We start from the raw sequence: 12,111 nt of genomic DNA on the forward strand, positions 1-12,111 counted from the left end.
CTGGCACGTTAATGAAAAGCTATTAATATTAAAAAGCAGTTAATCTGTGATTACCCAGAGCTCCACAGAGTGACTATCCAAGAGTTAAACAAACATGAAGCTGTGGAAGATTATGAAAAGTCTCGATAGAGATTAATGACCTGAGCTTAACCATAAAAAGCTGCTGCTGTGTTTGCCTCTTGATGAATATTCTCCAGGCTTCACTGTGGCTGTGAGGAAGGGAGAAATGACAGGGTGGTTTTGAGATGACTGTAACAAGTGAAGTGTGGTTTCTGCTGGGGAAACAGCATCTGCTGGCAGCCACTAATGAGATGGAGGAGGAAATCAGTCACCTGAGAAAGACTTGTAAAGGGATGTTTTAAAGCCTCAGCCTTCAGTCACAACCTTAGAATCAGCCCAGAACAGGCTGTGCAGAAGGGAACATCTCTAAATTTGGTTTGAGGTTCCAAATGTATTGCCAGGCTGGTTTTTGGTGATGCTGTTGTGGTGATTTAGGGCTGTTCAATATCCAGAAAGGACTTTTGGAGGTGTTTGGAACAGGCAGGTCTTACTTTTGTGTGTATGTGTATGTGTGCTTTTCCCAGTCCTCCTATTCTATAGTCATAGCCTTGAGGTTCACTGCATAATTTATGGGGCTGGGCATAAAAGTATGTGCATATTAGTCCCAAAAGAGGTGCAGTTGAAGGAGGTACAGAGACAGCCCCTCCTTGAGAAATGTTACTTCCCATACCAGTGCCTGCCCTTTTTCTCTCCAGCTTTGGCCTTGCTCAGTGCGTGGATCACCAGCACAGTGCTGGGTGAGCAGAGCTGCAGAGGGAAGCCCACGGTGCATTTAGGGGAAAGGCTGGGGAGCGTGGGAGTGAGCACCCAGCTGTGCTGGCTCTGGACAACCTGGAGTGAGCCTCTGTGCAGCAAAACTCAGCAAACTGAGCTATTTGTTTAGGAGGGAGAGGCAAGCAGGTGGGGATGTTCTCCACCCAGCTCCAGTTTTTAATGCACCGCCAAGGCTGCATTTTCTCTCCGTCATCATTTCTCCTTCTCAGTAAGCCTTGTGTACTTACAGCACGGCTTTAAGCACCCTCCTCCTCTGGCAGGATCCTCTTAGTATCTTGCTGGCAGCTCTTTGAAGCGGGGCTGGTGGATCTGGGCTTCATTTCATGCCTTATTTCACCCCAAATGAACACAGCCTGCTTGGGAGCCTGTTTGCAGGAAGGCAGACAGCCCTGTCTCGTGTGCAAGCCATCTCCTTTTCACCTCCCTGCGGCCTTGGTGGGGGTGGTTGTCCCTCATCGATGAAAGCCAGATACCTGAGCATCTTCTGCCTCACCAATGCTCCTCCTGCACTTGAAGGGTGGAAGATGCCACAAGAAGAGAAGTAAAAGAGGGGGAAAACCAACTCCTCCTCTGCTTGTGTCTGTGCTGGATTCCCATGTCTGCATCTAGAGGGCAGGGCAGTACGTGCTCTGTGCTGGTCTCTTTGCCATCTGGTGCTCTGTGTCATCTGGTGTGTGGCCCCCGTTAGAGTCTCACCAGCCAAGATTTCTTCTTCTGGAGATGGAGCCCGTGTTCAGGAGGGAGAGAAAGCAGTGATGCTGTGCAAGCCCATTCCCGTGGCTGCATAGCCCGTTGGTGGCCGTGTGACGATGCTGGAGGTGTCTGAGTAGCTTTTTCCGGGAGGCAGGAGCCAGCTCTGGCCTGATCCCGCACCACAGGGGCAAAGAGCGTTTTGCTGATGGTTAAGGTGGGCAAAAGCAGGTATCCGAGCCATCCAAGGTGCCCAGGTGGTGGATGGGGAGTTTGTCTCTCTGCATTTAATTAGCAGCTTTGCAGGTCAGTGGCAAGGCAAAAAGTAGGACTTGGCCCAAGCAGAGGTCTGTTAAAAGAGACAAGAAGCACTGAAAACTGAGGTTTTTGTTTGTTATTAAGATTTATAATCTTGATTATTTACATCTAGATCCAAGACTCCTGACCTCAGAAGTCCCTCCCAAAGTGAATTTTTCCTCATTCAGTGATTTTTGTTGTTGTTGTTGTTGTTATTTGTCCCTGCACTCAAGGAAATCAAATGGGAGAGCTGTACAAGGGGAAGGCTGAGCCTCATATGTGCTTGTCACCAGTTGTCTGCAGTGAGACAAAAATGATTACGGGCTGTCATCATTCAGCCTGGGTATGGGCTGGCTGTCCTCCAGCCACAGATTTTTTGGCTAGTCTTAGAGTTTTTGAGAGCTGGAGAGCATCTAAGCTCTTCTCACTAGGAGCAAGCATGACTGCTTTATAAATATTCCTTAGCTAGCATCTTTATGCCTTGCAATTTTCTGGGCAAAATATGTACTTTTGTCATGCATGGGCTTATTTTTTAAAAGCTCCAGCTCCTGGATCCCTATCCCTAGTTCCCTTTCGCTATCCTCTTTCTCCTATCCTTTTATCCCCATTTTTTCTCCTCCCTTTTCCCAGCCCCTTTCCCCTCCTCTGACTGCTGCTGGGGCTCTTGTATCTGGAACTGTTCCTGCCCCAGGTTGGGCTTTTTTTGCTTCTGGATACAGAAATATTATTTGGACCACTTTACATCCCGATTCACCTTGCTCTGCCATGGGCAGGAAGGGTGGGGTAGAAGCCCCAAACAATCCAGTTTGAGAAACAGAAACAATAATGAGTGGACAGAGGTACTTCCCAAAGTTCCAATTTGAACTTTGTGGGCAGACCTGGAAAAAACAGACTTCTCATTTCTCCATATTTCAGGTCTAAGTAGCATGGAACCAAAGGAGAAGCAGCATGAGGATTTCATAGTTTTCATGCTGCTGGGCAAAATGTGCTCCCTAAAGAAGTTTGACATTCCAAGTGAATGACTTTTTGCATGTCAACAAGATAGGAATTTCTCAGCCAGCTTTGCTGACTTCACAGAGAGGTGATGAAACTCCTGCAGGGACTTATTGCCACTCAATTTGAGCAGAAACAAGCAGAGAGTCAGTTAGGAAGAGGAGTTTAACTGAGCTGAAAAAAGGCCTTGACCTGCAAACAACCCAACCCATATCGTATTTTATGTTCTGTGAGCAGCATCTGGGAAGATGGTGGGTTTGCAAAGAAGTGTTTGATCACCCTGCTCATGAACATGGGCATTGCAGATGTCCTTGTCTGAGTGTGGAAAGCTCTCTGTGGGAAATGGGCACTTTGAGTTGTGAATCAGTCATTGCTGACTTAGTAAAGCAAACATTGCCTCCTTGGAGGAGCCAGTGAGGAGCGCAGTGCCCATGAGAGAGATGGCTGTCTCATGTGGAAACCAGCCCAGTTGGCATCTGGTTTTGGAATGGATAGAGGATATTTTCCTCCTAACTTTTACATACAAGTCAGAGCAGTTTAGACATAGAAGCCTGAATCTTAGCGTGAAGGTTTTCTCCTAAGACAGTCCAGTTAAAACACTTGGCTTTGGTGTTCACTCTGGATGTGACAAAGGATGTGTTCATACCTACAAAGGCCTCTGCTGAAGGTTTCTCTGCTTCGGATGCACTCATCCCACACCAACTTTTGCACATGTGCCAAACTCAGGTCTGCCTTCAAAAAAGAAATTTCATGTATCAGCTACTCTGTGAATTAATTGGCTTTGGGGATGTTCTTAAGAGATGCTCAGTGGGGTTGGGTGTTGAGTTTTCCTGGTGCAGCCCTCTGCTGAGCTCATCCCCTCTGTTGCCAAACCTGAATGAGAAGCACCTCCAGAAGAGCTTCCAGAGGCCCATCTTCTGGAAGCTGTCTTCTCCCAAGGCTTTCTCAACGTGTGCAGGTAGGTGAGGTTGCCAAGGGTCTTTACAGCTGACAGCTTTTTTTTTTTTTTTTTTTTCTCCTTTTTCTTTTTTTTTTTTTTTCTTTTTTTTTTTTTTTCTTTTTCTAAATTAGGTGTCTGAAGTCACACAGCATTTACAAAAAGCCAGTGTGCTTGGAATGGATAAATTCTGGAGAATCATTTCTTTCATGGCTGCTGGTTTGTAGAGCAATTGCTGATCTTGGGGAGAGAAGAGCTTTGTGATTTATCAGTTTTTCTTGAGCTCTATGGCCTTTTTTTTTTAAATTAACACCATGTTCTTGCTGCTTTTTCTTGGCAAAGAGAAGCTGAAAGACCTTTTGAGAGCAAAGACATGTTTCCGCCACACTCATCTGAGCACACAGAGGTCTCAGCTTGTTCCTCAGAGTCATACCCTGGTCTTAACAAGGCTTTGAGGAGGTGCATATACATGAAGGATTGTGATCAGGTGTTGGGTCACTTCGGTAATACTATCCAGGGGCAAGCTGGGTGGAAATTCCAGAGGGATCACCTCCTGTACATATTAAATGCTGAAGGCCTGGGCACAGACCAGCACTGGTCAGAGGTGTTCATTTTCCAGGGGGCTGCCAACTCAGCCTGGGGTCATGGAGGAAGGGCCACACTGTGGAACAGTCCAAGGCTTCTGGTCCTGGGCAGAAGTTGGAAAAGCTCCTGAGAGGAGTGAGGTTTCTGCCCAGTGCTGTGCTGGGAACCCAGTGGTCCTAACCCTGGTATGAGCACAGACTCTTCGTCACTGGAAACTGAAGCCCTCATGTGCTTCCATGGTCAGAAGGGACTTCATCCAGAGGAGTTTCCTGTTTTTTGCCCTCTCCCTAAAGCCCCTCTTCACCCCTTTTTGTGTTTTCATTTTGAGATGCCACCCTTCCTCCAGGCTGTAGCTTGTAGCGAGCTGCAAACTCTTCAAGAAGTGCACAGCAAAGAGTGTTCTTTTGGAGTGGAAGGGATCATTAAAATGCCTCGTTTCTCTTCAAGGCCAGTGTTCATATGGAAGGCAGCCATGTGTGAGTACTTACATGTGTCCATAGGGAGTTGTTCTGTTCCTACAGGCACTTGTCCAAAGTTGGTGAGTATAAAAGTGAAGTGCATGAAGAAAAGGGTGGGGATGTGGTGTCCATAGTCCTGCAAAGTGGCAAGATACCCTGGTCACTCTTATTAGCACCATCAGCAGGAGGCAATGACTGCTTCAGCAAGATTGGTCTGCAGGCCTCCTTGCTTGTGCAACTGGAGAGATGAGTTTTTGTGGTCTCACCAGTCCTTTACTTTATATGTTTGGCAGATGGAGGAGGCTGAGAGCAGAAGGGCATTCCACAACATGGGGTCCCTGATGCAGGCCCACACATCCAGTCCCACTCCTGCTCCTCCTCTGCCTTCTCCAGCAGGCTCCCCTTCAAGGCCAAGCTCTCCTGTCACTTGTCCCTCTTTTTGCCACTGTTTTAGGGCTTTGAGCCCAATTTCAGCCCCCTGCACCACATGCCACCTCCAAGAAATCCCTCAGGAGGAACAAGAAAAAGCCACATCCCAAGGAACCCACTGGTCAGAAACCTTTGTGTTGCCCCTTCACAGGACCTGCCATCACTTGGATAATTGACTGCCTCCACCTGGGGAACATGGACAGTGGGCAGGAGCTGTACGTGAACAGCACTGACAGCTTCATCACTGTCAGATTCATCAGTGACATCTTCACTGACACGAGCTGCCTGCCCAGCGATGGCAGCCCGAGTGTCATCCCCTACCTTTGCTATGGAGAGGGCTCAGCTCACACCTCAAGGCTGACATCTGGGCTCTGCTCCATGGGGACTGTCATAGAGTGGGGCAGCCCTGTTTCTGGGACACTGATAAGTGCATCAAAATCTTGCTGGAAAAAGGGAATTGTGTCCTCATCCACTGCAGGGATGGCTTCTCCCAGGGTTCTGCGTGCATCATTGTGATGGTCAAACACAGCATCAAGCAGCTGTCAGTTTATGAGTTTGTGACATATCTGCTGAATATGAGGAGTGTCATTAGGACCTGCTGGTGGGTTTGGAGCCTGAGGGCATCAACTTCACGTGCCTGAAGCACTCCCTGTCAAGGAAAATAGCATGGAGCTAAACTGTGCTTTGCTTTGGTGCAATGTGATTTTGGGAAAGCAAAGGGCAGTCAAATACAGGTTCCCCCTGTGGTCTTGCCTGAACTTTTACCGTAATCACAACTGCTGCTGAGTAGCATGCTTGTGTTTTGCTAACAATGTCACCCTTGGAAATAAGGCATAGTATGTCATGTCACTCCATAGTGCCTGCCCACTTGATGCTTCTGGGTTGTTGAAGAGGAGGCAAGGTGTAAAGGTGGAAGGGAGTGTCATGAGGGACAGCTTTCATGGATTCATCAGCCTCATCCTTCCAACACGTGGTGATTCCATGGAGGAGCCTGGCCCAAAAGAGCCACACCTGAGTGTTGCCATTTAATGTGAGCTTTGTGAGATGTTTACAGCTCTGTAGCTGAATTCTCACAGTCTGTACTGTAAATAATCGGTGTTTTTCAAATTCTTTTCTGATGAGAGTCAACTGATGGACTTCTAGCCTGACCAGTGGGATGGAGAGGTAGTAACCTTGTTCTTTAATCCTTAGTCATTGTTCAGAACCTATAAAAGCGAGGTCTTTGTAAACAATAAAGTTCTTTTTTTTCTTCAGCCTTCATCTCGTGGAGTCATATCTGTGAGTATTTATTTGTGTCCTCTAGCAACACCTCAGTCTCTAAAACATTGTGCAGAACCTCCTGCGTGTGGCAGGTCTTCCCTCTGTCTGACCTCACAAGATGGTGGAAATGCTCTGGGAATGGTGGCCCACACCCTTGGTGCATTCCTCTAGCTCAGGTGGGGGAAATGAGGGAAATGAACAAGATGCCTTACAGGAAAGTACCCAAATATAAACAGTGCATCCATTCCAGGCCCCTGCCTAATTACCTCACTAATACCTAATATTCAGAGCCAAACACCGCTTTGAAGGATGTGTCTCGAGCTTCCTTATGCCTTCCTTGAGCTTTTCTTCAAGAAGTTTGTTCTTTCATCACTCAAACACTTACATAATTCCTTTGGAAACTTCTGTCTTTCCTAGTGTTAACCATGGCTTCTAACTTTGACATGGATTTGTTTTTCTATCCTTCCTTCTCTCACTGGCTTTCTTCCCCATGCCATTTAAGTCTGGTGCTTCTTTCTTTTTCTGGGAGAGCTGCCCTACAGCTTAATCCCTGTGCAAGGCAGCTCCATGGAAAACCTTCTGCAGACTTGGAGGCTCGACCTTCTGCTCATGCTATTACCACACCTCACCACCCACTCCTCCCATATTCTACAAACACTTCTGTTGTAGGATATTTTGTTCATGGGACTTCTTTCTTTGAACTTCATTCTTCTACTATATCAGGCCAAAACTTTTCTGTCACAGGGTGATTAACCACACCCTTGAAATTTGGAGCAGGTCTCTTGCTGTGCTGCATGCCTGGACTTCAGGAGGTCCAGCATGCCTTCATCTCACAAAGCTGAAGGAAACTCCCTGGCTGTGGGGAATTTTGAATGGAGAACTCCCGCAGTTTTGATTCCTCCACCAAAGCTGAGTGGCTCTCTGGAGGACCGATGGGCCAGCAGAGGCCAGAATGTGCATCTGCAGCATTTCAAAGGGACATATCCCAAGTGGACCCAACCTTGCCCATGCTAGGGGTTTCTCCCTCCTCCACCTGCTGCCATGGCAAACCCCTGCAAGATACCAGCCCCATACTGAGGATTTGCTCGTCCTTCAGCAGCATCTCCAGCACTGCTTGTGTGTCACCGAGACACACAAAGAAATCACATGCAGACAAGAGATTTTCGCACAGGTTCTTCTGATCCAGCTCCCAGCTGAAAGAGCGGAGAGAAGAGGCCCCTTTGTTTCTTTATTTACTTTTTATACATTTGTGGGTCTAGCAGAAGATTGGCTTTTTGGGGTTTCCACCCCTCAGCCTCAGTGGCCAGACAAATTGTCAGTTACAATTGTTTTCAGGTTAGAAATATGCAAAGGACAGAGAATGAAAAACAAAGGATTTGTTTATATTACTTCTGTGGGAAAGGTAGAAAACTGCTCTAATATTCTACAGTAACTAAAAGATCTGACTCCATTTATGAAAATCAAAAGGCTAATAAAGAAACTCAGAAAAACCAGGGTAACACTTGTGTGGTGCTGAGGGTGGTGAAACAGGAAGCCTGCAGCAAGGGATTTGCCACTGTCTATACAATGTCTGGGAGGCGCCTGGAAATATTGTCAGAGCCATGTCTGAATCTGCCTAAAAAACCCTGGCTGGAAGAGGAGGGAGCGCCTGGCCTGGGGGAGGAGAGCAGGAGCTGTTTGGGTCCCTGTCTCCATGGGATCCCCTACACACACACACACACACACACACACACACACACACTACATGTGCTGTGACCAGGGCTGGGGAATATTTTCAGCCACGTTTCCACCTGCTTCTCCTTCAGATCCATGGAGATATGGGTCTGGGTCATCCCAGAGGGGATTACCCTTCTTGCTGTCAGCATGGCGCAGCTCCCCCATGCTCCGCTGCCTCTGCCCAGCCCCTGACTGGATTTGAGGCTTGAGACTGCCTGCAGCTGATCCACAACTTGTTTTTCAAAAAAATCCTGAATTGTGTTGAAATATTTCACACAGGGAAGAGCTGCAAGTACTTCCTTTGTGAGGGAAATAATTGAAGTTAAAAAAGCTTGCTAGTGCTGGATGGCTTGTTGAGGGATTGCTCTTGCATATGCTGTCGGCAGTGGATATTTGGGGTGCAAGCTCTTTCCTCCCTTCCTGAAGGGCAGAGTTGCTCCCAAGGCCTTGAGGGCAAATTGAGTCATGCCCTTGTCCATGGATAAGCCAGTCTGTGTATCCAAGGGGAAATTTTAATTAGAGGCCTAGCAGATGGATGGCTGTGTGCAGGGAGCCCACATATTTGAAGCCACATCTATTGTGAGTGGTTGGTCGCAGGAGAAGGGAGAGGAGGGCTCCCTCCTTGACACTTCCGAGCAAAAACACCTCCCCAGCTCCTCCAGATCCCACGGGCAGAAGATGTTCTCCTCCTCCCCACCCCTCCTTCCCTGGGGGCTGCCCTCTCCTGTTCTCCCGCCGGCCTGGCCTGCCCCAGCCAAGGGAGGTGCACAGGGGACTCTTGCACATCATTGGTCTGAGAAGGTCTCCATGCCCTTAAAGAGAAGGTGGATTTTCTGCTGAGCCACCCGAGAAGCCCTTTTATACCTCCTTACTCAGCCAGCTGCCTGCGGCTCGTCTGTCCATCCTGTCCAGCCAGCACAACTCTGATTTTCTCCAGACTTGGGTGAGCCTTTTTGTGTATCTCCTGATGATCCAGCTTGCTCTTAGGGAGAGAAGGGGGAGTGGATTTACTTACCTGAGTATTAAGGGGAAAAATACCAGGTGGGGGTGGCCGGCTGGGAGAAACAGGAGCGCTAATAACGCTTTCTCCATCCCTTGCTTCTTGGAGCGGGTCTGTGTTCCCTCTCTCTCGTCCAGTGAGCTTTTTTTCTTTTTGATTTCATGGTTTCCCTTGCTTTAGCTGGTTTTGCTCTCAGCTTGAGTGGCGAGGGCAAGTGCCTAACGTTGACCTCCCCAGGGCCATAGGATTCAGGATCCTTGCCTGCCATGACTGGGGTACGCTCCCTACTTACACCCCTTCTTCCACCTCCCTGCCCGGCCCTTGCAGCGCCTTCCTCCCCAAAACCACCCTCGGACAGGCACCGACATCCAGATTTATGGCGTCCTCCCCGCAGAACAGGTGATTCAAAGCCCACGTCGTGGCAGCGAGCTGCAGCCTGGCCTTGTCCCCTCGGCTCCCTGGCGTGGCTGCGGCCGAAGCGGCAGCGTGTGTGCGGGGCAGGGCGGTCGGTGCAAATGGCCAGGGCTGTCGGTGCAAATGGCCAGGGCTGTCGGTGCGAATAGCCAGCGCTGTCCGTGCGAATAGCCGGCGTTCCTGGGCCGCCCCGGCCCCAGCTGCGGCTCCGCCACCTGCGGCGGCTTGTGCTCCGCATCGCTCCGGCCGCCCTGAGTCACGGGGCTGGCACCGGGGAAAGGCTGCCGTCCCAGGAGACAGCTGCAGCTCCTTCTGCAGCTCCCTGGCCATTTTTAGAAGCACTTTCCCCCCCCCTCCTCTCCGAAGTAATGTGATGGGCCTGCACATTTTCCAGGATAAAGTTTCCTTGGCCCCGCAAGCTGTGCCTCCTGCCTCGGGCATGAGCCCCCGTTAACACTTCCCCTCCTGACAGAGCCTCCCAGGTCCGCAGACGGCTGCGTTTTTGGGCCTTGTCCACTCTGCAAAGGACAGCCTTAGGAGATGCAAGCAGCAGATACTGCTCTGATGGAAAAGTAAAATTCTATTTGTGTGGAAGTCATTTACAGCAAAGCAAACTTCCTTAATACGCTGCATTGTACGTGTAAAATTTCCACTGAAAGCAAATTCAAGGAATTGTCCGGGGAATTTTTTTGTGCCTTTATCAACTCGACCACAACTTCCAATCCTTCTCTACATCATCTCTGCTGAGGTTGGTGCAACAGGCTCCTCTGTCCCACAGAACATTGGCATACATTGGCAGCAGCATTGTCTGAAATACTTCCTTGTCACCTGGGGTCATTGCCAGCCCTTAGCAGGCTTTGGGATATTTCTGTTTATTATATGAAGTAATGCTGAATGGCAAAGTGAAGCGGTAAACTGAAAATAATTTTTTTGCCTTTTCTTCCTTCATTGAATAAAATGGTTTCCTGGGGGTCAGACAAAAAACATACTTGCAGGAATCACTGTCACAAATTTCTCTTTTTCTGGCTCAACCCCATTTGGTCGTTTCCAGAAGTCCCTTGATGCTGGGGTTTCTGTTGCTATGAGGAGATGTTTGCCTCTTGTCTACAAGCTGCAGCCTAGTTCCCTGTATGATGAAAAATTGGTGAAGTTGGGAAATAAGAACAGACCTGTTCCTCTTTTTATTCTCTAGAGGAGTCTTTCTTTGTTTTTAAACCCAAGAAAGTGACCACCAGCATGAATAGTTGTAAACTTTTTTCCTTGGTTTTCATTTCAGGCTCACAACCATCTAAACCAAGATGTCTGAGTAAGTTCCCATTTTTCTGTCTCTAATGTATTGTTGGCATTTAAAAACTTTTGTTCAACTGCCAGCTTTTAGGCTTGTAAAGATTCTTCAGCTTATTTCCAGTTAGGGTGCTAACTAACTTCCTTTTTTTTTCTCTTTCCCCTTTCACTTCCTTCCTTTCCTTGTCCATCTGCTTCTCCTGAACAGTGAAGAGGTAAGTGTGTTTTCCTGTGTTTTTCTTCTAACAATACTTATGGCAGTAGTCCTGGTTTCACTGTTCCTGCCTAGGAAAATCAGCTGCTGGGTGTGTGTGTTTGAAGAATGGCTTATGGTTATTTCTTGCTGACTCCTCCTGGTAAACGTGAAGGAGAAGAAAAATCACTTCTGAAAGACTTTTTTTTTTTGTCCCCTGTCTTGGAGTTAGATGTTTTTTTCCTTCCATTCCTGCTTCCCCAGCCAGCCACGAGATGGTGCTGGGAAGGCAGTGGTCCAGAGCTGCCTCTCCTCCACCATCCATCCACCATCCCGCCCTTGGCCTAGCATCCTCTCCTCCTTCCCCACATATAGCCCTTCATTTTCTACCCACTGAGCACTGACAAATCCCTTCTCAAAGGCGATCCAAGGAGACATGGATCCAGGGGAGTGTGAGCAGGGTGGAGGTTGCATTCTTAGCAAGTTTTCCCTGGCTTCTGGCAGAGCTGGGTGGGGCTGGGGGCGTCTGGAGAAATGCAGGGGAAGGTGCGGGAGCATTGTTCGTGGTTTTGTCACTCCACATTTCCTCTTAGAAAATTGCTCCATCCTTCATTTCTGCTTGGCATCTCCCCATATGTCTGAAACACCACAAGCTCCAGCTTGTTCTCACTGAGAGAAAAGAGGATGTCAGTGACACATAGAAATGCCACAAAATGGTGCCGATATCCAACATGTTCTTTTACTCCCCATCAAACCAAGGCCTCCCAGAACAGGCTGGCAGGACACTCTTTGCTAAGATACCAGTTTTCAGATGGAGAGTTAAGTCCTGGGCTAACAGCTCCCAAGGATCTGATTATCTGACAGTTAATAGTGTGCTGCATCTCTGAGCTGGGTGCCTTTTTTCCTGCAGAGCCCTCCAACCCTGTCAGGAAGGACTTGGCACCATTTGCATAAGTGAGACATATCATATTTTGTTACCTTTCACTCTGCACATCCTTATCACCTTCCTCCTCTACACAGC

The sequence above is a fragment of the Hirundo rustica genome, chromosome 6, assembly GCF_015227805.2.
Source record: "Hirundo rustica isolate bHirRus1 chromosome 6, bHirRus1.pri.v3, whole genome shotgun sequence".
Classification (NCBI taxonomy): Eukaryota; Metazoa; Chordata; class Aves; order Passeriformes; family Hirundinidae; genus Hirundo; species Hirundo rustica.